The following is a 23,001-nucleotide window of genomic DNA, read 5'->3' on the forward strand; positions in this document are numbered from 1 at the left end:
ATGTTCATCCCCCTTGGCTGTAAAGTGCATAATTCATATATCTACCTAGACTCGTTTTTTGAGACTGCGATTCGCAAGTTGCTTCCCCTCCAGTGAGGTTCAATCCTGTCGATCCCACAAAAGGATAGGAGGTTGGGGTTTCTATTGTGTTTTAGACGGAAGTGGTTGGACACACTGTGGTGTTTGAAACCTTTCCTTATATTGTCTATATGCTCCCCCAACCTGGTTTTTAGTTGTCTTGTTGTGCGTCCCACGTATTGTAGATTGCATGGGCAGGATAGTAGATATGTGACGTGGGTGCTTTGACACATTATAAGGCTTTTTATCTTGTAGGTTTTATTTGTCACATTTGATTGAAATTCCAGGGTTCTGCGTTTTCTATTCATTATGGTTCTACAGGGTTTGCATGTGCCGCAGGTATAGAAACACTTCTGATCCAGAAAGGTAATGAGTAAAGACAAAAACAGGCATGTAGTATGTGCCGGTCATGGATCTAACCGCGGCGTCCCGCAAGTCTCCAGATCAGCATATGGATAAACAGCCGGCTTCGTTGGGGGGCGTGTGGACGTTTATGTCTGGGATCGCCAGTGTTTCCGTACAATATTTTCAAATTCTTTGTATCTGGTATTGAAGTTAGTAATAAAGGTAAGTACTTGTTCCTTTGTTTCTTTTGGCTTTTCCTCTAGTAATTTTTCTCTATCTATGTTGTTAATTTCCTCTAGCACCTTTTCCAATTGTTTACGTTTGTATCCCTTTTCTTGAAATCTTTCCATCAGAAGGTTAATTTGTTCCTCACATATTTCTTGGTTCCCACAGTTTTGTTTGATCCTCAACATTTGACCTTTGGGTATCCCCTTAATCCAGTTTGGGTGGTGGTAACTATGGGTGGAGATGTAACTGTTCCTGTCAGTGGCTTTAAAGTGCGTTTTGGTAGATAGGCCTTGGTTATTTTGTTGTATTGAGATATCCAAAAAATTGACTTCATTCTTACTCCATGTTCCAGTGAATTTTATTTTATATTGGTTAATGTTTATTTCTTGTAAAAAAAGTCTTTAGTGTCTCTTCAGTTCCTGTCCAAATAATAAAAACATCATCTATAAATCTCCTGTACATCCTTATAGATGATGTTTTTATTATTTGGGCCGTCTACAGTATAAATTAGATCGAACGGATGTGCGTCCACACCTTTGAAAACGTCACCGGAAGTGACAAAACATGTCAGAACGTGGAACGCATAGCGTGACGTACACTGGAGCGCAAGCCGGAATTACCTCCGCTCGCCACTCTGCATGGTTGTACAATACTGTCACAGGGATTTTTAACCTATTTTACCCTAAAATTACCAAATGTTTTATTGGAAAACCCACTTTATGGGAAATAAAGCCTTTTAAAACTTTATCACACTATCTGGAGCCTTTATATCTTTTATATCCATCTATTGTATGATGATACGTGGAATGGTGAGGAGGAAACCATAATCTGCTTATCCAGGAGGCAATACAAGGGGACCTGCCGTGGCCCTGAGGGCCTACAAGCGTGATTGGTCTTAATATCATATGATACATGAGACCCATTACATCTGGTCAGTCACCCATCTTTTAACATACCACAGGATAAAGGAAAGCTGCACCTGCAGTTTAAAAAGTCACAAATTGGAGAAAAATTATCACTGAGCACCTTCACTTATTAATTCATCTGGAGGAAACTTTTTTTGCACTGAAGCAAACCCAATTGGAACTATTTATTGTCACTTGTTGATTTTATTTTCACATGATGAACTTATATTTTTAATTTTAATATTAATAAATTTTATTTCTTTGGCCTCATGCACACTGGACGTTTTTGGAGCTGCTGTTAGCAGCGTCAGACGTTTTTTTTTTGCAGCTGCAGAGCGCCCATCCATGTTATTCTATGGCCTCATGCACACATAGAGCTCTTAGGAGCTCCAAGTGGCATAGGCGTTTTACAGCTCCAAAAAAAACCCGGGAACTGTGCGTTCTGGAGCTGCAGTGTCAAGCTGTAAAAATGTCTGACGCTGCTAAAGGCTGAATAACGTGGCTTAACGTGCGTTAAGCCACGTTATACGTTTTTTTTTCTTCCATTCAAAATCAATGGTTCCCTATGGGAGCCTATTGATTTGAATGGAAGTCGCACCGCAGGTCGGATCAGGGTGATCCGACTTGCGGCGCGACTTGTGTTGTGAGAATCTTGAGGGGGAACTCCACGCCAAAATGGGGAAAAAACGGCGTGGGGTCCCCCCCAAAATCCATACCAGACCCTTATCCAAGCATGCAGCCTGGCATACCAGGAAAGGGGAGGGGACGAGCGAGCGGCCCCACCCCCCCTGGATCATACCAAGTCACACGCCCTCAACATGGGGGTGTGTGGGTGCTTTGGGGCAGGGGGGGCTCTGCACCCCCCACCTCAAAGCACCTTGCCCCCATGTTGATGAGGACAAGGGCCTCATCCCCACAACCCTGGCCGGTGGTTGTGGGGGTCTGCGGGCAGGGGGCTCATCGGAATCTGGAAGCCCCCTTTAACAAGGGGGCCCCCCAGATCCCCTCCCTATGTGAATGGGTATGGGGTACACTGTACCCCTACTCATTCACCGCATAAAAGGCAGTGTATGGAAATAACGACAGGAGACGTTTTGGAAAGTTTATTAAAAATCTTCATCCGGCTCTTCTTGTCTTCTCCTCTCCGGGGGTCTTCTGCTGTCCGCTCCTCTCCGGGGGTCTTCTGCTCTTTTGCTGTCCGCCCTTCTGCTGTCCTCTCTTCTTGTCTTCTCCTCTCCGGGGGGTCTTCTGCTGTCCGCTCCTCTCCGGGGTCTTCTGCTCTTTTGCTGTCCGCCCTTCTGCTGTTCTCTCTTCTTGTCTTCTCCTCTCCGGGGGTCTTCTGCTGTCCGCTCCTCTCCGGGGTCTTCTGCTCTTTTGCTGTCCGCCCTTCTGCTGTCCTCTCTTCTTGTCTTCTCCTCTCCGGTCTTCTGCTGTTGGCTGTCGGCTCTTCTTCTTCCTCCGGTCCTCCTCCAACGAAGTCTCCGGCGATTATGCCGGTCTCTGGTCTCTACAGCTTATTATATAGCCATTAGAGGCGTGGCCGCCAGATGACGTCATCAGGAGACCACGCCCACTTGTGTCACATGTGACGTCACATGTGACACAAGGGGGCGTGGTCTTCCGATGACGTCATCTGGCGGCCACGCCTCTAATGGCTATATAATAAGCTGCAGAGACCAGAGACCGGCATAATCGCCGGAGACTTCGTTGGAGGAGGACCGGAGGAAGAAGAAGAGCCGACAGCAGAAGACCGGAGAGGAGAAGACAAGAAGAGAGGACAGCAGAAGGGCGGACAGCAAAAGAGCAGAAGACCCCCGGAGAGGAGCGGACAGCAGAAGACCCCCGGAGAGGAGAAGACAAGAAGAGCCGGATGAAGATTTTTAATAAACTTTCCAAAACGTCTCCTGTCGTTATTTCCATACACTGCCTTTTATGCGGTGAATGAGTAGGGGTACAGTGTACCCCATACCCATTCACATAGGGAGGGGATCTGGGGGGCCCCCTTGTTAAAGGGGGCTTCCAGATTCCGATGAGCCCCCTGCCCGCAGACCCCCACAACCACCGGCCAGGGTTGTGGGGATGAGGCCCTTGTCCTCATCAACATGGGGGCAAGGTGCTTTGAGGTGGGGGGTGCAGCGCCCCCCCTGCCCAAAAGCACCCACACACCCCCATGTTGAGGGCGTGTGGCCTGGTATGATCCAGGGGGGGGGTGGGGCCGCTCGCTCGTCCCCTCCCCTTTCCTGGTATGCCGGGCTGCATGCTTGGATAAGGGTCTGGTATGGATTTTGGGGGGGACCCCACGCGGTTTTTTCAGCGTGGGGCTACCCTCAAATTCCATACCGGACCCAAAGGGCCTGGTTTGGAACCTGGGGGGGGGAACCCCACACCGTTTTTTTCCCCATTTTGGCGTGGAGTTCCCCCTCAAGATTCTCACAGCGCAAGTCGCGCCGCAAGTCGGATCACCCTGATCCGACCTGCGGTGCGACTTCCATTCAAATCAATAGGCTCCCATAGGGAACCATTGATTTTGAATGGAGGCAGAAAAAACGCTGCTAACAGCCACTGTGGCCAAACGTGCAATAACGCTAATTGGAAAAGCTACTGAAAGCACGTTTTTACAGCTGCTGTTTCCCTGCGTCAAGTAAACAGCTTTGGAGCACGTTTTTATGACGCCCTGTGTGCATGGAGCCTTTTTGTTCTGTGCAATTTATGTCGCAATATTGATTTATATGTCACAATATTCATTTATTTATTTATACAATATTGATTAATTTCTATAAATTATTGGGGGCACCTTATTTACTTTATACTACTTGAACAATATCTTGCACATCTTATTTTTTGTTTGACGTTTATTTATAAACATTAGCAAGCGCTGTAGATAGCCATAAAATTAGGACTATTTTTTACAAAAACTTTCTCTTACTACTGCTGCTGCTCTTCTCTAAATTTTTCAGTATTTATTATATTTATTATATTAACATTATATTTAAACACTAGGCGCGGGGAGTACACTTCGTTTAAGTGTTGCTTTCTATCATATTTAGTATCGCCGAAGGAGAATATATTTAGTGGGATTTTTTGGTGGTAGGTCATGGAAATGGCATACAAATATAAGGCCCCTTTCACACTTATGTGACGCGATTTTACCGCGATTTTGCGATGCGATTTTGACTTGACTTTGCCGCAATTTTGATGCAATTTTGAGCAATGGCTCAGGGCTATATACCTCAAAACGCATTAAAATCATGCCAAAGTAGTGCAGGAACTACTTTGAAGTCGGTGCAACTTCAAAACGCACTGATATGAATGGGGCTCATTGAAAATAATGGAAAACGACTTGTCATGCAATTTTGCGGTCCAAAATCGCGGGACAAGGCGCACTAGTGTGAAAGGGGCCTAAAGCTAAAATGTAAAAAAAATATTTTCTTTACTCTTTTTAGACACTTTTCCTTTCATAATAAAAAAAAATAGGAAATATTAACATTTCCCACCAAATGAAAGCCCAATCCATCCTGAAAAAAAACAAAGTATAATCCACCTGGATACACTAAGCAGTTTCGATGATATGCACAGTTTTACTAACACATGTCAAACTTGCAAAATTGGGCTTGGGCATTAAAGCGATACTGAAGTCTAATTTGTGTTATGGTAAAAATAAAAAACATGTCATACTTAGAGCCGGTTCACATAGGCGCGACCCGACTTGCCGGAGCAGCGCGGAGCAGCATGCACGAACTTCATATCATTGAAATCAATGCAGGTCGCTCCAGGTCGCAGGTAGCTCAGGACCCTTTTTCTAAGTCGGAGCAACTTGTGTCGCTCCTATTAGAACGGGTCCTGTGCTAATCTATGGCAGGCGACCCGCGGCGACTTGTCAGGCGACCAGGTCGCCTGACAAGTCGCCCCAGTGTGAACCGGCTCTTACCTGCTCTGCGCAGTGGTTTTGCACAGGGCAGCCCAGATCTACCTCTTTTCTGGTCCCTCTTCAGCTCTCCTGGCCCCCCCTCCTGTTGAGTGCCCCCACAGCAAGCAGCTTGCTATGGGGGCACCTGACCTGAGCCACAGCTCTGTGTGTACATTCAGACACAGGGTTGTGACCCTTTCCGCCCCCTTTCTTTTCTCATTGGCTGAGTGACTTTGATTGACAGCAGCGGGAGCCAATGGCACTATGCTGCTGCCTCAGCCAATAAGGAGGGGAGTCCTGGGCAGCTGAGACACTCCTGCAACATCGCTGGATCTAGATGGGGCTCAGGTAAGTATTGGGGGGGGGGTTGCTACAAACAAAAGTTTTTTATATCTTAATGCATTAAGATAAAAAACCTTCTGACTTTACAGTTTAAGTTTTGTTTCATCCTGGTCATGAAGAAGTTACACAAAGAAAACACATCTGTATCACACACTTATCAACAAACTCATAACTCTTGGAAGAGATGGCAGTGTACACATATAAAGTTCACATAATAGGATCCAATATAGTCATACGCATGCCCTGGGCAAAATAAATGACTCATCTTTAAATATGTAACATGGATAGATATTTACCTGTGTCATTTTGAATGTTTTTGCTGAAAAATAACATATAAACGCAACACAAGACACGGGCAACACAAGACTCGAGAAAGCATTAAAAAAAAAAAAAAAAACTGAACAGGTCAGGGAAGACAGACCCCAGCAGTGTTAATTTTGGCAGAAAATTTCGATTTAGTTTTAGTCATAATCTTTTGACTAAAATGCCATTTTAATTTTAGTCATATTTTAGTCTTTTGGCTTAAATGCTAGTTTTGTTTTAGTCGTATTTTAGTCATCTGAATTGTTTTAGTTTTAGTCATATTTTAGTCGACTAAAATCTTCATTACATTTTAGTCTACTAAATTTTCCGGTACATTTTAGTCAACTACAAATCAAGTGGGTTTGGGTAAATTGTAATGCATTATTTAAACATTTCTCTAGAATTTTCAAACTAGTTATATACTCCTGGAGTAAAAATCTAATAACATGTTATTATTTATGGTTTTAAGGTTTGAACACGCACTACAGACACAGATTCAGCCATTGTGATACATAAAGTCTTCATAAATAAAACCAAGTTTCAGAAAACAAACAAAAATTTTGCTTTTTGACAAACAGAAGTGCAACTTTAACCACTTGCCGCCCGCGACCATTATCCTGGGAAGACGTCATATGACGGGATCCTAGGAAACAGGGCAGGCGCGCGATCGCGTGTGCGCCGCCCTGCACTGCTGGTGTCGGGGTGTCCCCGGGACACCCCCCGTCACCGGCAGGGGGGAAACAGCCAATGGGCGTGGCTGTTTCCCATGTGATCGGCTGTGTTCCAATGACACAGCCGATCACAATGGAGGCGCCCACAGGATGACCGCGCATGCGCGATCGGGAGCGTGCAGCGCGGTCATGTCGGTGGCACTGTGTTCCGTAGGAACACAGCTGTCACCGGCAGTAGTAAACAGTCACTGACAGTGACTGTTTACTATGTGATCGGCTGTGAATCCATTCACAGCCGATCAGAAAATGTAAAGAAAGAGCAGTAACTCACTGTTACTAGCTCTTCTCCCCTCATACAGGTTCCAGTGTGAGGAGAGCAGAGCTAGAAACAGTTACTGTTACTGCTCTGTGTACCTGAGTTACTGCTCTGTGTACCCCCCCCATGTCACCTGTCACCCAACAGTCACCTCATCAGGGCCCAGAAATTGACACCCATAAGGCTACGTTCACATGTGAGCGTAGCGATCGCGGGCAGAATCACCGCAATTCTGCCCCGCGATCCGGAAATCATTGCAAATAGCGGGACGCCTGTGCGTTGCCCGTTTTTTGCAATAGCATCACAAACGCTGTGCGATGTTGCCGCCATTTCCGCCTGCCGAATCGCGGTAACATCGCGCAAACAACGCATGACGCCCAAAAAAGGTAAAAGAGCTTCTTTGGGGCGTCATGCGTTGTTTGCGTGATGTTACCTCGATTCGGCAGGCGGAAATCGCAGCAACATCGCACAGCATTTGGGGTGCTATTGCAAATCATGGGCAACGCGCAGGCGTCCTGCCATTTGCAATGATTTCTGGATCGCGGGCGGAATCGCAGTGATTCTGCCCGCGATCGCTACGCTCACATGTGAACGTAGCCTAAAGTTCACCGGTCACCAGAGACTGCCATCAGTACCGCCGTGCACCATCGCCCGTCACCTGTCACCCATCAGTGACCATCGTCCGTCACCTGTCACCCCATCAGTCATCGTCATCTGTCACCCTATCAATCATCGTCACTTGTCACCCCATCAGTGATCGTCACTTGTCACCCCATCAATCATCGTCACATGTCACCCCGTCAGTGATTGTCATCTGTCACCCCATCAATCATCGTCACTTGTCACCTCATCAATCATCGTCACCTGTCACCTCATCAATCATCGTCACCTGTCACCTCATCAATCATCGTCACCTGTCACCCCATCACTCATCGTCACCTGTCACCCCATCAGTCATCGTCACCTGTCACCCCATCAGTCATCGTCACCTGTCACCCCATCAGTCATTGTCACCTGTCACCCCATCAGTCATCGTCACCTGTCACCCCATCAGTCATCGTCACCTGTTTGCCATATACATGCAATCACTTACTGACCGCCTAACGACTATATGCGTCGGCCATTAAAAGCTAAATACTGGGGTTATGGCAGCAGATAGCCCCCATAACCCCGGTATTTTTTGAAACGGCGGGCGGTCGGCTTTCAGATAAGGGTGGTCCCAGTGGCAGATTCGCCACGGAATTACCCTTACGGTGCAGGGGAAGAGGTGCCCCCCCCCTCCTGCCGCGTCCCAGACGTTTTCCCAGCTTACCGGACCCGCCGGCAGCGGGGAAAACTATCCGGTCCTGGATCCTCAGAGACAGGAAGTCGAGTGAGGGCAAGATGGCCCTCACTCGACTCTATGGTCTTGGAGGACCGGAGCTACGTCAAAAGACGTTGCCTAGCAACCGGTTTAAAGGGCCGCTTTTTTTTTTTTTTCTTTATTTTTTTTCCTCTTTCAACAATTTATTTTTTTTTTTTCTTTTTTAGTGTAGTTGTGAGGTGTGAGGTCTTTTTGACCCCAGATCTCACAATAAAGAGGACCTGTCATGCCTATATCTATTACAAGGGATGTTTACATTCCTTGTAATAGGAATAAAAATGATCAAAACATTTTTTTTTTTAAACTGTGTAAAAATAAAAAAATAATAAATAAAATAAATAGGAAAAAAAAAATTAAAGCGCCTTGTCCCCGTTAGCTCGCGCGCAGAAGCAAACGCATACGCAAGTCCCGCCCACATATGTAAACGGTGTTCAAACCATACATGTGAGGTATCACCGTGATCGTTAGAGCGAGAGCAATAATTTGAGCCCTAGACCTCCTCTGTAACTCTAAGCTAGTAACCTGCAGAAATTTTTAAAATGTTGCCTATGGGGATTTTTAAGTACCAATGTTTGGCGCCATTCTGTGAGCATGCGCAATTTTGAAGCATGACATGTTGGGTACTCGGCGTAACATTATCTTTTACATTATGGAAAAAAATTGGGCTAAATTTACTGTTTTCTTATTTTTTAGTTCAAAAAAGTGATTTTTTTTTCCAAAAAATTGCATTTGGAAGACTGCTGCGCAAATATGGTGTGATAAAAAATATTGCAACGATCTCCATTTTATTCTGTAGGGTCTCTGCTAAAAAAAGAAATATAATGTTTGGGGGTTCTAAGTAGTTTTCTAGCAAAAAAAATGATTTTAGCTTGTAAACACCAAGTGTCAAAAATAGGCCCAGTCTTAAAGTGGATAAATGGACAACTTTGTGAAAAGTGCTACTTGGATGTTAGGCCTCTGTATGTGGCCAGGCTGTGAAAAAGTGTTACACATGTGGTATCGCCATACTCAGGAGGAATAGCAGAATGTATTTTGGGGTGCAATTTTTACTATGTACATGCTATGTGTTAGAAATATTGCATAAATGGACAGCTTTGTGTAAAAAAAATGTGTTTTCATTTTCTTTCCACATTTTCCAAAAACTTGTGGAAAAAAATGACATATTCAAAAGACTCATTATGCCTCAAAAATTATACGTTGGGGTGTTTGCTTTCCAAAATTGGGTCATTTTATGGGGGTTTCCATTGTCCTGGTGCTCCAGGGCCTTCAAAAGTACGATAGGTTGTCAGGAAATGATGGACCTGATTCATAGTACGGCGAATTGGCGTTTCGGTGGGATTTTGCGAACCGGCGAATTTTTAAGTCTGAAATTGGTATTCAAAGAACGGCGGGCGGAAAATAACGCCAACTGTGAGATTCATTAAGATCAACTAATGTCAGGACTGGACTTAAAAACAGTCCAGCTAAAAGGTGGACTAATTTTTTCAAAATCACAAAATATGGCAGGAAAAAAATAAAAAATGTGTGGGAAAGATGTGTTATATGATTTTGAGCTAAACTGCTTTTAAACTGTGTGAAAATGTTAAGTAGAAAAAAAGATATTAATAAAAGTGTAAAATGCAAATATAGCTCCAGAGTCAATTTCTGGCAGATAGCCCATGTGAGCATGCTCCAAACCAAAAACAAGGCTGAAAATAACGTTTTTGAAAACGTTAGTGGGAGTTTTATTGAATTTGCGGCAAATACCGCTGCAAATTCGCGGTAAAACGGCGCTATTCCGGCGCTAATAATTTTTTTTTTTTTTAATTTTTTTTTTTTTTTTTTTTTTGCACATATCTATGTATAAAAAGAGAAAAATAACCGCGCTAAAGTGAGTATTGTATGAAAAGCAGCGACTTCAAGTGCGACCACACCCTCAGATAATGTATAGAAAAATAAGCCGCGCTGCGTGATGTGGGTAAACAAAAATTAATGTCCAAACAAAAATCAATGTCCCAAATATCAACTTGATTGACGCTGAAAACATAGATCACACTCCACGGTCTCTGTAGGAAATGTGCTTACCAGATAGCCACTAAAAATCTGCAAGATTCATGTGCTGAGATGTAGTCACAGATCTGGGAGATGGGAGTTGTCAGAGTCCTCAGCGAATAATGTGAATAATATGCAAAAGAGAAAAAACTTGCATAGTGTGATACCGTAAATTATATAAATTTCCACCACCAATAAGGAATCCCTATCGATTGTGCAGCAGCTCACCAAATGAATAATGAGCAAACGTGAATAGCCCAGTGTAAAGGGAAACAAACCACCACCAATTGCGAAGCCTCTTACCGAAAGATAGGTCAAATGAGCAGATAGGTTAATCCAGATAGCCAAGATACCAGAAACGTCACTCAAAAGCCCTATAGGCCTCTTACCAGATGACAAATAATCCAAGCAGTAAATCTATTAGCGCTTTCCCATCATACGTGAAGCTCCAGGACCAACAGCATCAATGGTGTTAGCTGTAAACTCAGTACCAGGATGTAGAACCAGCCCGAGTGAAAGAGAGAGCGCCAATAGTGTAATAAAATAATGACTGATTTATTGATTAAAAAGAAGAACACTCACAAACATTGTAGATAAAATCGCGATGGATGGAAGCCGCCGGCCGGACGGCAAAGCACATCCGCTCCTCGGATAACTTCCGGGATGTCGTCAGCACGCCGCGACCTGGCGGCGTTTCGTCCAAGAAGACGTTATCAAAGGTGATATATATATGTCTATATATATATATGTCTATATATATATATATATATATATATATATATATGAATCACAAAAAAATATATATCTATACATAAATATATATATATATATATGTGTGTGTGTGTGTGTCTATATATATATATATATATATAAACACACACACACATATATATGTATATATATATATATATATATATATATATATAGATAGATAGATAGATAGATAGATAGATAGATAGATAGATAGATAGATAGATAGATAGATAGATAGATAGATAGATAGATAGATAGATAGATAGATAGATAGATACCCAAAAATAATTATATGTATATATATATATATATATATATATATATATATATATATGTTTTATTTATTGATTTGCCTATGTGTATATATATATATATATATATATATATATATATGCAAAAAACTATATATTATTGTTACTTCCTATATCTAACCAACCCCCAAAAAATATTAATTTCACACATATACAATGTTTCATTTTTGGGGAGAAGTTTTATTAGTGTTAGTATTAGTATTAGTGTTGCTTGTCATACATAACAACATACAGTTGTAGGTAGTTCAGGGATTCAAAGCATGTGTGATTTGTACTTTAAAAAAAAAAAATTATATATATATATATATATATATATATATTCTATTTAGACCCAATTCAAGCTCAAATAATTTTTATTTATTAAAATTTTTTGATGGACTAATTGAATCAAACTATATTAATTTTTAGAGCCCATTCACATTAGCGCGACTTGTCAGGCAACTTGTCAGCCTGACAAGTCGCGGTATGTCGCGGTCCATTGAGTAGTACAGGACCCGTTCTAATAGGAGCGACACAAGTCACTCCGACTTAGAAAAAGGGTCCTGTACCACTTTGGGGCGACCTCAGAGCGACTTGCATAGACTTCCAGTATGTGAAGTCTCTGCAAGTCGCAGTGCACAGCGGTGCACACGACTTCACAGGTCGCCCCCCGAAGTCGTGTCGCCTCAATGTGAATGGGCTCTTAAGGTGCCAGTGCATGTATGCTTGGTATAAAGATAACAAGAAACAAAAAAAAAAAAAACCTCAGAGACCACAATTCCCATATAATTAACCTAGTTTAGTGAAACTGTATAAAATCAACAAATTTTTAAAAATAATCCTGCATGCTGGAAATTATATATAGGTGTTTAAAACATTTATTTCTGTGAAAAATTAGTATTTTAAGCTTAAATTGATAGGCTAAGAAACTATCAGTGGCATATATTATGAAATAAATGTAACAAAGTGATTATGTTTGTGTAAATTGTGTTTTGCAAAAATGTTGCAAATATGTATTGAGCTTGAGCTTGATTAAATAAACTGACCAAAATATCCAAGTGGTTAGCACAGCTGCCATGCAACAATGTATTTGGGTGTTCAAATCCCTGAACTACCTACAACTGTCTGTTGTTATATATGACAAGCAACACCCCAAAAATAAAACATTGTATATGTGTGAAATTAATATATTTGTTGAGTGGGGGGCCATATTACTGTTGCTTCCTATATAGAGCCACATTACACTCTGAAAAATAGTAGTGTTTGAGCTTGCAAATCTGAGAATTTGCAAATTGATTGAACATATGCAGTGCAACCCCAGAACTCAGAATTCAACAACCCAAAAAAAAAAAAAAAAAAAGATATATATATATATATATAAAAAAATTACTACATCAAGTCAACACACATAGGAAATGCTTTCAATAATCTCAGAATGAGCACAAAGTGGCTTTATTTATTTAGACTAATGGGCCATACACACTATAAGATTTTCTGAAGATTTTTTCCTTTAGATTTACCAAAACCAGATAATATGAGGTCAAACCTAAACACTTTCAATTTGTATGCAATCTGGCAGGCCCTTGCACTACATAGAAAAGGTAAATCTGAAGACAAAAGTCTTCAGAAAACCTTATAGTGTGTATGGCCATACATGATCCAATTTTCTTACAATTTTCTGTCCAATTTTCTTGAAATTTACCTTCAAGTATGTAGTACAAAGGCCTGCCTAATTGGATACAAGTGAAAGTGTTGTTTAGCTTTGACATCACATTATGTGGTTTGTGGTTAATCTATCAGAAAATTGTACAACAAAAATTGAACATGTATGGCCATACACACTATAAGATTTTCCGAAGACTTTTTCCTTCAGATTTACCTTTTCTATGTAGTGCAAGGGCCTGCAAGATTGCATACAAATTGAAAGTGTTTAGGTTTGACCTCACATTATCTGGTTTTGGTAAATCTAAGGTAAATCTTAAGCCCCGTACACACGTACTGATCGTCGGCCGAACGATCGGCTGTCTTTTGTCCAGGGCTGTCCTGTCTGTTGAAAACTGCAAAAGACTGCACACAAATTTTTTCAGCCAACAACAGACGACTGCAGAAGTGATGTCATGTGATGGTTAACTTTCCCTGTGTTTTTTCTGTTCTGAGCATGCCCAGTCTTGCAAATCAGCCGATTGTCGGCCGAATTCTGTACTGACTGGCGAACAATCGGCCGTTCTGGTGTTGGCCAACAAAAATTTTAATGCCTGCACGACAGATTCTGTTCAGCCAAAAATGCGCTGTCGGCTGTCGGAAGCATCATACTAACATGCCTACAATCGGCCGATTGGTCGTCGGCCGAATATTTACGGCCGAAGATCGGTACGTGTGTACGAGGCATTATAGTGTGTATGGCCCATTAAGCTGGCCATACATGTTCAACTTTTGTTGTACAATTTTCTGGTAGATCTACCACAAACCACATAATGTGAGGTCAAAGCTAAAAAACACATTCACTTGTATCCAATTAGGCAGGCCTTCGTACTACATACTTGAAGGTAAATTTCAAGAAAATTGGACAGAAAATTGTAAGAAAATTGGAACATGTATGGCCAGCCTTAAGCCTCGTACACACGTACCGATTGTCGGCCGTAAACATTAGGCCGACGACCGATCGGCCGATTGTAGGCTTGTTAGTATGATGCTTCCGACAGCCGACAGCGCATTTTCGGCCGAACAGAATCTGTCGCGCAGGCATTAAAATTTTTGTTGGCCAACACCAGAACGGCTGATTGTTCGCCAGTCAGTACAGAATTCGGCTGACAATCAGCAGATTTGCAAGACTGGGCATGCTCAGAAAAGAAAAAACACACGGAAAGTTATCCATCACATGACATCACTTCTGCAGTCGTCTGTTGTTGGCCGACAAAATTCGTGTGCAGTCTTTTGCAGTTTTCAACAGACAGGACAGCCCTGGACAAAAGACGGCCGATCGGTCGGCCGACGATCGGTACGTGTGTACGAGGCATTAGTCTAAATGAAAAAGCCACTTTGTGCTCATGCTGAGATTATTGAAAGCATTTCTTATGTGTGTTGACTTGTAAGAAACTTGGATCATGGATGGCCAGCCAAACACTCATTCATTAGTGAACTGGTGATTTTGGTTTAGGAACCAACAGACCCAATTAATTACTTTGCTGGGCGTTTCTTATACTGGGTGGGTGTAGTTTAACCAAGGTTATATAAAGGGATGTATGAGATCATATCATTTGGCCTGTGGAAGGGCCACATGTCTTTATGGCTTGCTTCTGTTAGGCATTACGCTGCCTGAAAGGAGTGGAGTTGATACCAAGAGAAGATGGAGTGAGAAGGAATACAGAACACCCTTCGTTTTCAGGTTCTGCCTGGTTATATTCGTAAAGTGAGCTTGGAATTTCTGGTGCAGGACTTACTGCAGAAGTCAGTCGGAGTGGAGTTGCGACATATTTTTTGTATTCAGGATCATGCAGCACCCAGGTATTATGATGTTTCCTTTGTGCACAGTTCCCTTTGCATGGATGTTTTTGAAAAGTGCAGGGAATTGGAAAAAGCAAATAATGAATCAATAAGACCCTTTATTGTGGAACCCCTGTATGCCATGGAGGAGAAGCCACTGGTTGTTCATCTTTTCAATCCTTTCACGGATATTGCTTTAGTTGTTGCTTTTTTGAGAAGGTACTGCTCTTCAGTGAAGGGGGGCTTCAGGCTGACTAACCGTTTAGGGATCTTTAATAGCAAATTAAAGTTCTTTGTTAAACTGAAGGTGGAACCGGGAGGGATTGGTGGGGTGTGTCACCCACCGGCCAACTTTTCAATAGCAGGTAACAGAGGCTTTCTCTTTTATCCTGGTCAGCCTGCATATTGCAGGAAGTGTTTTTCATTTGGGCACACCAGGGAAGACTGTAATGTAGAAAAGCGTTGCCGGAACTGCGGTGAAGAGGGGCATGAAGCCGGGGCTTGTCTGGTAAAGCGTGCTTGTGATGTTTGTGGTCAGCGTGACCACACAGTGAAAAATTGCTCAAAGGTCAGGAGGGCCTTTGTCTCATATGCTGAGGCTGTTAAGCGCACCTCTTAGAGTGGACGACCAGTGTCCACACAGGTGCTGTCTGACTCCCCGGAAAGACAGGAAGAGGAAGTGGAGATTGAAGATAAGGAAAGTGGGCACCTGGAAGTGGAAGAGAGGGCAGAAGAGCCAACTACTAGCACTGAGCCAGTACTTGTGGAGGATGGAGTGGAGGTGGAGAGGGAGGTGGAAGAGCCCATGGAAAACCTAACAGCAGCTTTGCAGTGGGAACCGGAGGTACAAGATGCACAAGAGGTGGAGGAGATGGAAACAATGGGGGCTAAGACAAAGGTGGACTCTTTGGACAGCCCCAAGCAGAAGAAGGCAAAAAAATTTAAGGTAGAGACACCTGGGTTTGAAATAAGTAACCCTTTTGAGGTCCTGGCAGTGTTGGGCGCTGAAGTAGAGAAGGAGTCATCACCCTTGAGTCCTGGGTCACTTGATTCTTTCCAGCCAGCCATGTTGTCACCTAGCCTGGATTTTTTGGATGATGAAAGTGTTGTCGCTTTGAACAATGTATGTCATTTTTCTGGCACAGGTGATGAGACTGGGGGTAAATAACGCACATTATGTGAATGAGCATTAAGTTTGTGTCCCTCAATGTGAGGGGTTTTGGGTCTCCTGCTAGGCAAGCAGTTATTCTTGAAGATCTGAAAGTTAATGGAGGAGACATTTATTGCCTGCAGGAATGTTTCTTTAATCGGCCGCCCAAACTTCCGGACTGGGTAGTGGATTATATCTGGTCGCCAGTTGGGGACAATAGGAATGCTGGGGTGGGTATTATCATCGCAAATAGGAACATTCACATCATATCACACGTTGTGTTAGTGCCTGGAAGACTACTTATGGCAGATTTAGTTTTGTTTAACCAGAAATTTCGATTATTTAATTTATATGCTCCCGCGAATAGACGGGACAGTCCTGAAGTATTTGAGGTGTTGAAATTACATGCAGTGGGGAGGAGGCCTTGTGTGATTATGGGTGACTTTAATACAATCCGATTTTTGAAAGATCGAGTGGGAACAGCGGATGCTAAGCTGAATGCTAATAGCGCTATTTTGAATAGCATAATTCAGGATTTACATCTTAATGATGCACATATCGTTCTGGATTTGGTGGACCCCTACTTCACTTTTTTTTCTGAGAGTGGGCGAGCCAAGTCCAGAATTGATTTATGTTTGTTTTCAGAGGCTTTAAAATGCTCTGATGTCAGGCATAGACCGGTAGTTTTTTCTGACCATGTTGCAGTATATGTGGATTTGTGTGTGAGGGGTGACATTAACTTAGGGTCGGGAATATGGAAATTAAATAGCTTACTGTTGCAGGATGAGCATGTTAAAGCCCAATTTAATAAATTGTATAATAGATGGGTCCATAGGAAAAAGGACTTTAATGATATTTTGGGGTGGTGGGATTGGATTAAAAAGAAAATTAAGGTTTTTTTTCAAAAAAAAAGTAGGAATAAAAATATCAGTGAAAAGAGGAGATATATTAGTTTGCAAGCCAGGTTGGCTACATTATATTCATTTAGGAATATGGATTTTGACATGGCAGAGGAAATTGAGCATGTTAGGGGAAGAATTAAGGAAGTACTAACCAGAAGGGGAAAACAAATTATTTTTCAAGCAAAAGTTAAATATTTGGAGCAGGATGAAAAATGCTCTAGGTTTTTCTTTAAGAAGGCTTGTGGTGAGAAAGGGGTGTTTGAGGCAGTGTATGATGAGGAAGGGAATGAATGTAAAGGGGATGATGTGTTGGATTGTGTGACTGATTTTTATGAAAGGCTTTATAAAGGAGTGTGTGTAGATGAGTCTGATTCAAGAGTGTTTGATATGTTGGAAGATAATCTATATGAGGATGATAGGATTTTTTTACAGAAAGAGGTGGAAGAGGCTGAAGTTTGGGAAGCAGTTGCAAGTATGGCGGCGAATAAAACCCCAGGGGGTGATGGCTTACCCAGTGAGTTCTTTAAAATGTATTGGGATATTGTTAAGGGGGAAGTAGTAGAGGTGTTTAGGTGTATAATGGGCAAAGGTACCTTGTCTGAATCTATGAAAATGGGGGTGGTGGTCTTAATTTATAAAAAGGGAGATAGAAAAGATGTTCGGAATTGGAGGCCTATTTCTTTATTAAATTCTGACTATAAAGTTTTTGCAAAAATGATTGCCAGACGATTGTCTAGAGTAATTAGTAAGATGGTAAGTGTGACGCAGACTTGTGCTGTGCCAGGTCGAAGAAGCTCAGAAAATTTAATCTTAATTAGGGATATAATTAATTTTTGTAAAGACAGGAATAGCTCGATTATCCTGACGTCTTTTGATTTAGAAAAGGCTTTCGATAAAGCCAATCATGGCTTTTTGTGGGAGGTTTTAAAGCGGATGGGTGTGCCACAGCATCTGGTTAAAGTATTGAAGGGTCTGTATTGGGGAATTAGTAGTCGGGTTTTAGTTAATGGAAGGTTGGGGCGGGCTTTTTTTATTAAATCAGGGGTGAGACAAGGGTGTCCCTTGTCCCCTATTCTTTTCATTTGTTTTATTGACCCACTGTTGAGGATGATTCAGAGAGATAAGATTGTGAGGGGCTTTTTGGTGCCTGGTAGTGGAGGGGGGACGGTGAAATGTTTGGGTTATATGGATGATGTGGTAGTAGTATGTCAGTCGGTAGTTGGTGTAAAGAGGGTGAAGCTGCTTTTGTCTATTTTTTGTATATGCGCAGGAATGAGTGTGAATTGGAGTAAGTGTAGCATGGGTGTGTATGGGAGACATGTGGAAAGTGTGGATGATCAGATTGGGAGAGCGGAGGATGGAGTAAGGATTCTTGGTATTGTTTTTGATCAAAGAATGAAGGGGAAAGTTTGTTGGAATGAAGTAGGAGAAAAGGTGGCTAAGAAGTTGAGGTTTTGGTGTCTGCGAAAGCTATCAGTTTATGGGAAAGTATTAGTTATTAAGGCTGTAATCTTACCTTTGATTTTATATACAAGTAATATTTTTCCTCCTGGGGAGATAAGAGTAAGGAAAATTAATAAACTATTGTTTACCTTTCTGTGGGGGTCCAAAATAGAAAGAGTGAAGAGGGAGTATGTGTGTAGGCGGGAATGTAATGGTGGTTTAAGTTTTCCGAATGTGAGAGTATTTTTGTTATTGCAGTATTGGTTTTGTGTGGTGAGGATTTTGGAGAATGGTGGGTTGTGTGCTGGGATGGTTGCATTTATGGGGGGTTGGTTGTTTAGGAGGTGGGGGTGGTTGGAAAGGGACTCAAGGTTGCCGGTTGCCTTTGTAGTGGCACGTGACTACTGGATATTAGAGAAGTTTAGGGTGGAATTTAGGTTGGCTGAATTAGGAGAAAAGGAAAGAGATAAAGTGAGGGTGAAAAAATGGTTGTTTGAGAGGGAGAATGTATGTAACCTTAAAGAAGTGAATGCATCAGTGGCTGGTGAAGTATGGAAGAAAATGAATGTGTATGGTGTGACTAATGTGCAGAGAGAGATAGTTTGGATGAGTCTGCATGAATGCTTAGCTACAAGGTGGTTTATGAGGGGAAGGGATTTGTGTGTGTCTGATATATGTCCAAGAGAGAATTGTGGGGGTGTAGAAGATTGTGAACATGTGTTTTGGGGGTGTGAATTTGCGAAAGAGGTGATTAATAGGAGTCAGGACCTGGTGAAGGAAATCATAGGGGTGAGGGTGAGTGGATGGAAAATGATGATGTATGGGTTGGGGACTCTAGGAAAAGGTAAACAGAAGCTACTGTGGCTACTGTTATGTGCCCTAAAGGAGGTATTGTGGGAGGCACGTAATTTGTATGCGTATAAATATGTTTCACTAAGTAACAAACAATGTATAGGTTTATGGCTAAGTAAGCTGTATTTCTTTTATATGCTGGATAGAAAAAGAGAGGAGATAGATGCCGAGGGCATCTGGAAGTTTAAGAAATGGAGAGTACTAATTAAAAGCTAAGTCTATACCATGATGATGTATGACATTGTTGGAGATATTTAATGAGCACCAAGCTGAATAGTCTCTGGATGGAAATTACTGAAGTGGTATAAAAAAAAAAAAAAAAAAAATTTGCTTTTGGGGGTGGGGAGGGGTTTGCTGGCATGCCTAATGATCCATATCGCAGTAAGTGTATTCTGTTGGATGAATACTTTTCATGCTCTAACTGTTTGGTATAGTTTTTGCAAAGTGTGTCTTTATGTACTCTATACATGTTTTTTTTTTATTTTCATGCCTCTGTGTAGCTGTATGTTCTACTGATTTGATGGTATTTAAATGAAAAGGCAGGCTCATGCAAACAATTAACATAAAAGTATGTTGGGTATGTTTTATGCTTAATACTAAGGTGTCTATAACTTATTTTGCTTGACTTTTGGATATTGTAAGCTCTATCTATCCATCATATGTTGTATCTTTTTGCACTGTAATTTGAATAAAAATTACTTGATTTGGGGGTTTTGGGGGGGGGGGGGGACATTTCACATTTCACATGCTTGCTTGAGTGATTACTGATGTTTTATACATGTTCAATAAAGCTTATTCATTTGTACACATCTCCTGGTTTTTTGTTTTCTTTTCTTCATATTTGTCTAGATGTAATTCAGATACCTTTTGTGTCTATTGAATGTAATCCATTTCTTGTATTTTTTGTGTGTGTGTGCAATGGCAGTACAGTATGAACATGGGTAGGGTTTCTCCCTTTACTCCAGCGAAGTGTGTGTGTGGGTGTGTGGGTGTGTGTGTGGGGGTGTGTGTGTGGTGGTGTGTGTGTGTGTGGTGGGGTGGTGTGGTGTGTGTGTGGGTGGTGTGTGTGTGTGTGTGTGTGGGGGGGGGGGGTGTGTGTGTGGGGGGTGGCGTGTGTGTGTGTGTGTGGGGGGTGGCGTGTGTGTGTGTGTGTGGGGTGGTGTGTGTGTGTGTGTGTGTGTGTGTGTGTGTGTGTGTGGGGTGGTGTGTGTGTGTGTGTGTGTGTGTGGGGTGGTGTGTGTGTGTGGGGTGGTGTGTGTGTGTGTGTGTGTGTGTGTGGGGTGGTGTGTGTGTGTGTGTGTGTGGGGGGTGGTGTGTGTGGGGGGTGGTGTGTGTGTGTGTGTGGGGTGGTGTGTGTGTGTGTGGGGTGGTGTGTGTGTGTGTGTGGGGGGGGGGGGGTGGTGTGTGTGTGTGTGTGTGTGTCTGGGGTGGTGGGGGGGTGTGTGTGGGGGGGGGCTAAATTGTAAGAAAAAATGAAAGTGTTTATGTATATATTTAGCTAAAAATATATAAATTAAGGAATAATACGAAATTTCCATTCAGTCGCTGTGGATGAATGTAACCAAAACATTTAATAAAAAAATCACTAAAAATGATTACTAAATAAAAGATTGCTACAGCGCTCACTCGCCTTTTTAGTTGGCTTAGGTCAGTGATGATGAACCTTGGCAACACAGGTGTTTTGTAACATTTCCCATGATGCTCACCTACACTGCAGAGTACATGAGCATTTTGGGAAATGTAGGGCAAAAACATCTTGGGGGGGGGGGTTTAAGGGTTACCATCACTGGCCTAGGTAAAACATTTCCAATACATTTTAGTTGTCTGTGTGCGCCATTTTTAAAATAAAGCAAAATCTATTTACAATAAATTGCAAATGGCACATTGGCGTTCGCCCTGGACCAGAAATGACACCAAATTGGCTTGCACACATTCCAGCAAGTGGTCACAATCAACTGGCTAATCATGGTGAGGGCCACTTTCAGCTGTGAAGAAATGGCATTCATATGCAAAGTAAGTGTGTGTGTGTGTGTGTGGGGGGGGGGGGGCTGTGCTTGTAATCAGAGCTTTGATTACCAGTGCAGACCCTTGGGGGATGCCACCAGGGATGCCCACCCATGCCACCATTGATGCCAATCAGTGCTCAGGGAACCTGTTAGTGCCCTCCTCATCAATGCTGCCCATCATTACCATCTTTCAGTGCTGCCCACCAGTGCCAATCATTGCCCATCAGTGCCACCTATCAATGCCCATCAATGCTGCATATCAGTGCCACCTATCTGTCTATCAGTGCTGCATATTATTAGTGTCTCATCAGTGCCTGCCAGCGCAGCCTCTTCAATGCTCGTCAGTGCAACAAAAAACATATTGATTTACCAAATTTTATTACATAAACAAAAACACATTATTTTAGGGGTCAAACATTTAGGTGTTCTTTTTGCCAATAGAAAAAAAACCTTGCAGTGATCAAATACCACCAAAAGAAAGCACTATTTATTTATGAAAATACTGTGATACATTTGTGTTAGGTACAGGGTTGCATGACCGCGCAATTGTCATTCAAAATGCAACAGTATAAAAAGCTGAAAATTGGCCTGGGTAGGAAGGGGTGTAACTGCCCTGTAAGGAAGTGGTTAACTATTGAAACATGGGAATAAATATTCCAGGGGTAATCATGCTCAGCTCAATGGTTTAGTGGTTAGTGTTCCTGGCTATAAACACTGAGAGCATGAGTTCAAATCCCAAGTGTGCCATCACCTTCTTAAATTTTAGACAGCTATAAATAAATACTGAAACTTGGCAAATGCATAACTGCACCCTGCACATATGCATGTTTGTTTCTTGAATATACATGGCCATTGACATGCAATTTTAGGTGATGTAGCCAATGTATTACTATGTGGCCAAAAAAAATTATGGCGCACAGGGTGTTATCATGGTCTGGCCTTGAACTCATGACCTAGCAATCTTTAGCTGTGAGCTTAGCCCACTACACCAAAGTGCTGAATACAATCAGATATGCCTGAAAGTTTCAGATGAATAAAGAATGAAGACTGCTAATTAGACAGCTGTGTAGTCTGCTATTAGAAAATCTAAAGGTTAAAACACATAAGATACATAACTATACCTTAAAATTAAAATAAACCATAATAGATGACATTGCTGTGTAATAGTGATTCAGAATAGACAAATTTCCTTTTATGAAAAACACAAAGGGAATTTGGTTAACTCCAAACTCAAATTCAGTCTAAGTTAACTCTAACTCCGAATTCATTAAAGCATCTAGTTGATGGTTTAACTCCAGCCACTTACCTAATTAGGATGCAATGAGTTTAGGCTGGAGTTATTTCTGGAGAAGTGAGCAGCTCTACTCCAAACTTATACTGAATTAGGCCCGATATGTGTAATTTGTGCTCCTAGAATGCCGGACGGTACTACTTGGATGTTAGGCCTCTGTATGTGGCCAGGCTGTGAAAAAGTCTCATACATGTGGTATCGCCATACTCAGGAGGAGTAGTAGAATGTGTTTTGGGGTGTAGTTGCAAGTATACATATGCTGTGTGAGAGAAATAACCTGTTAATACGTCAATTTGTAAAAAAAAAAAATCTTCATTTTGCAAAGAGTTGTGGGGAAAAAAT

Source organism: Pelophylax lessonae (assembly GCF_965119305.1).
Source record: "Pelophylax lessonae genome assembly, chromosome: 12".
Classification (NCBI taxonomy): Eukaryota; Metazoa; Chordata; class Amphibia; order Anura; family Ranidae; genus Pelophylax; species Pelophylax lessonae.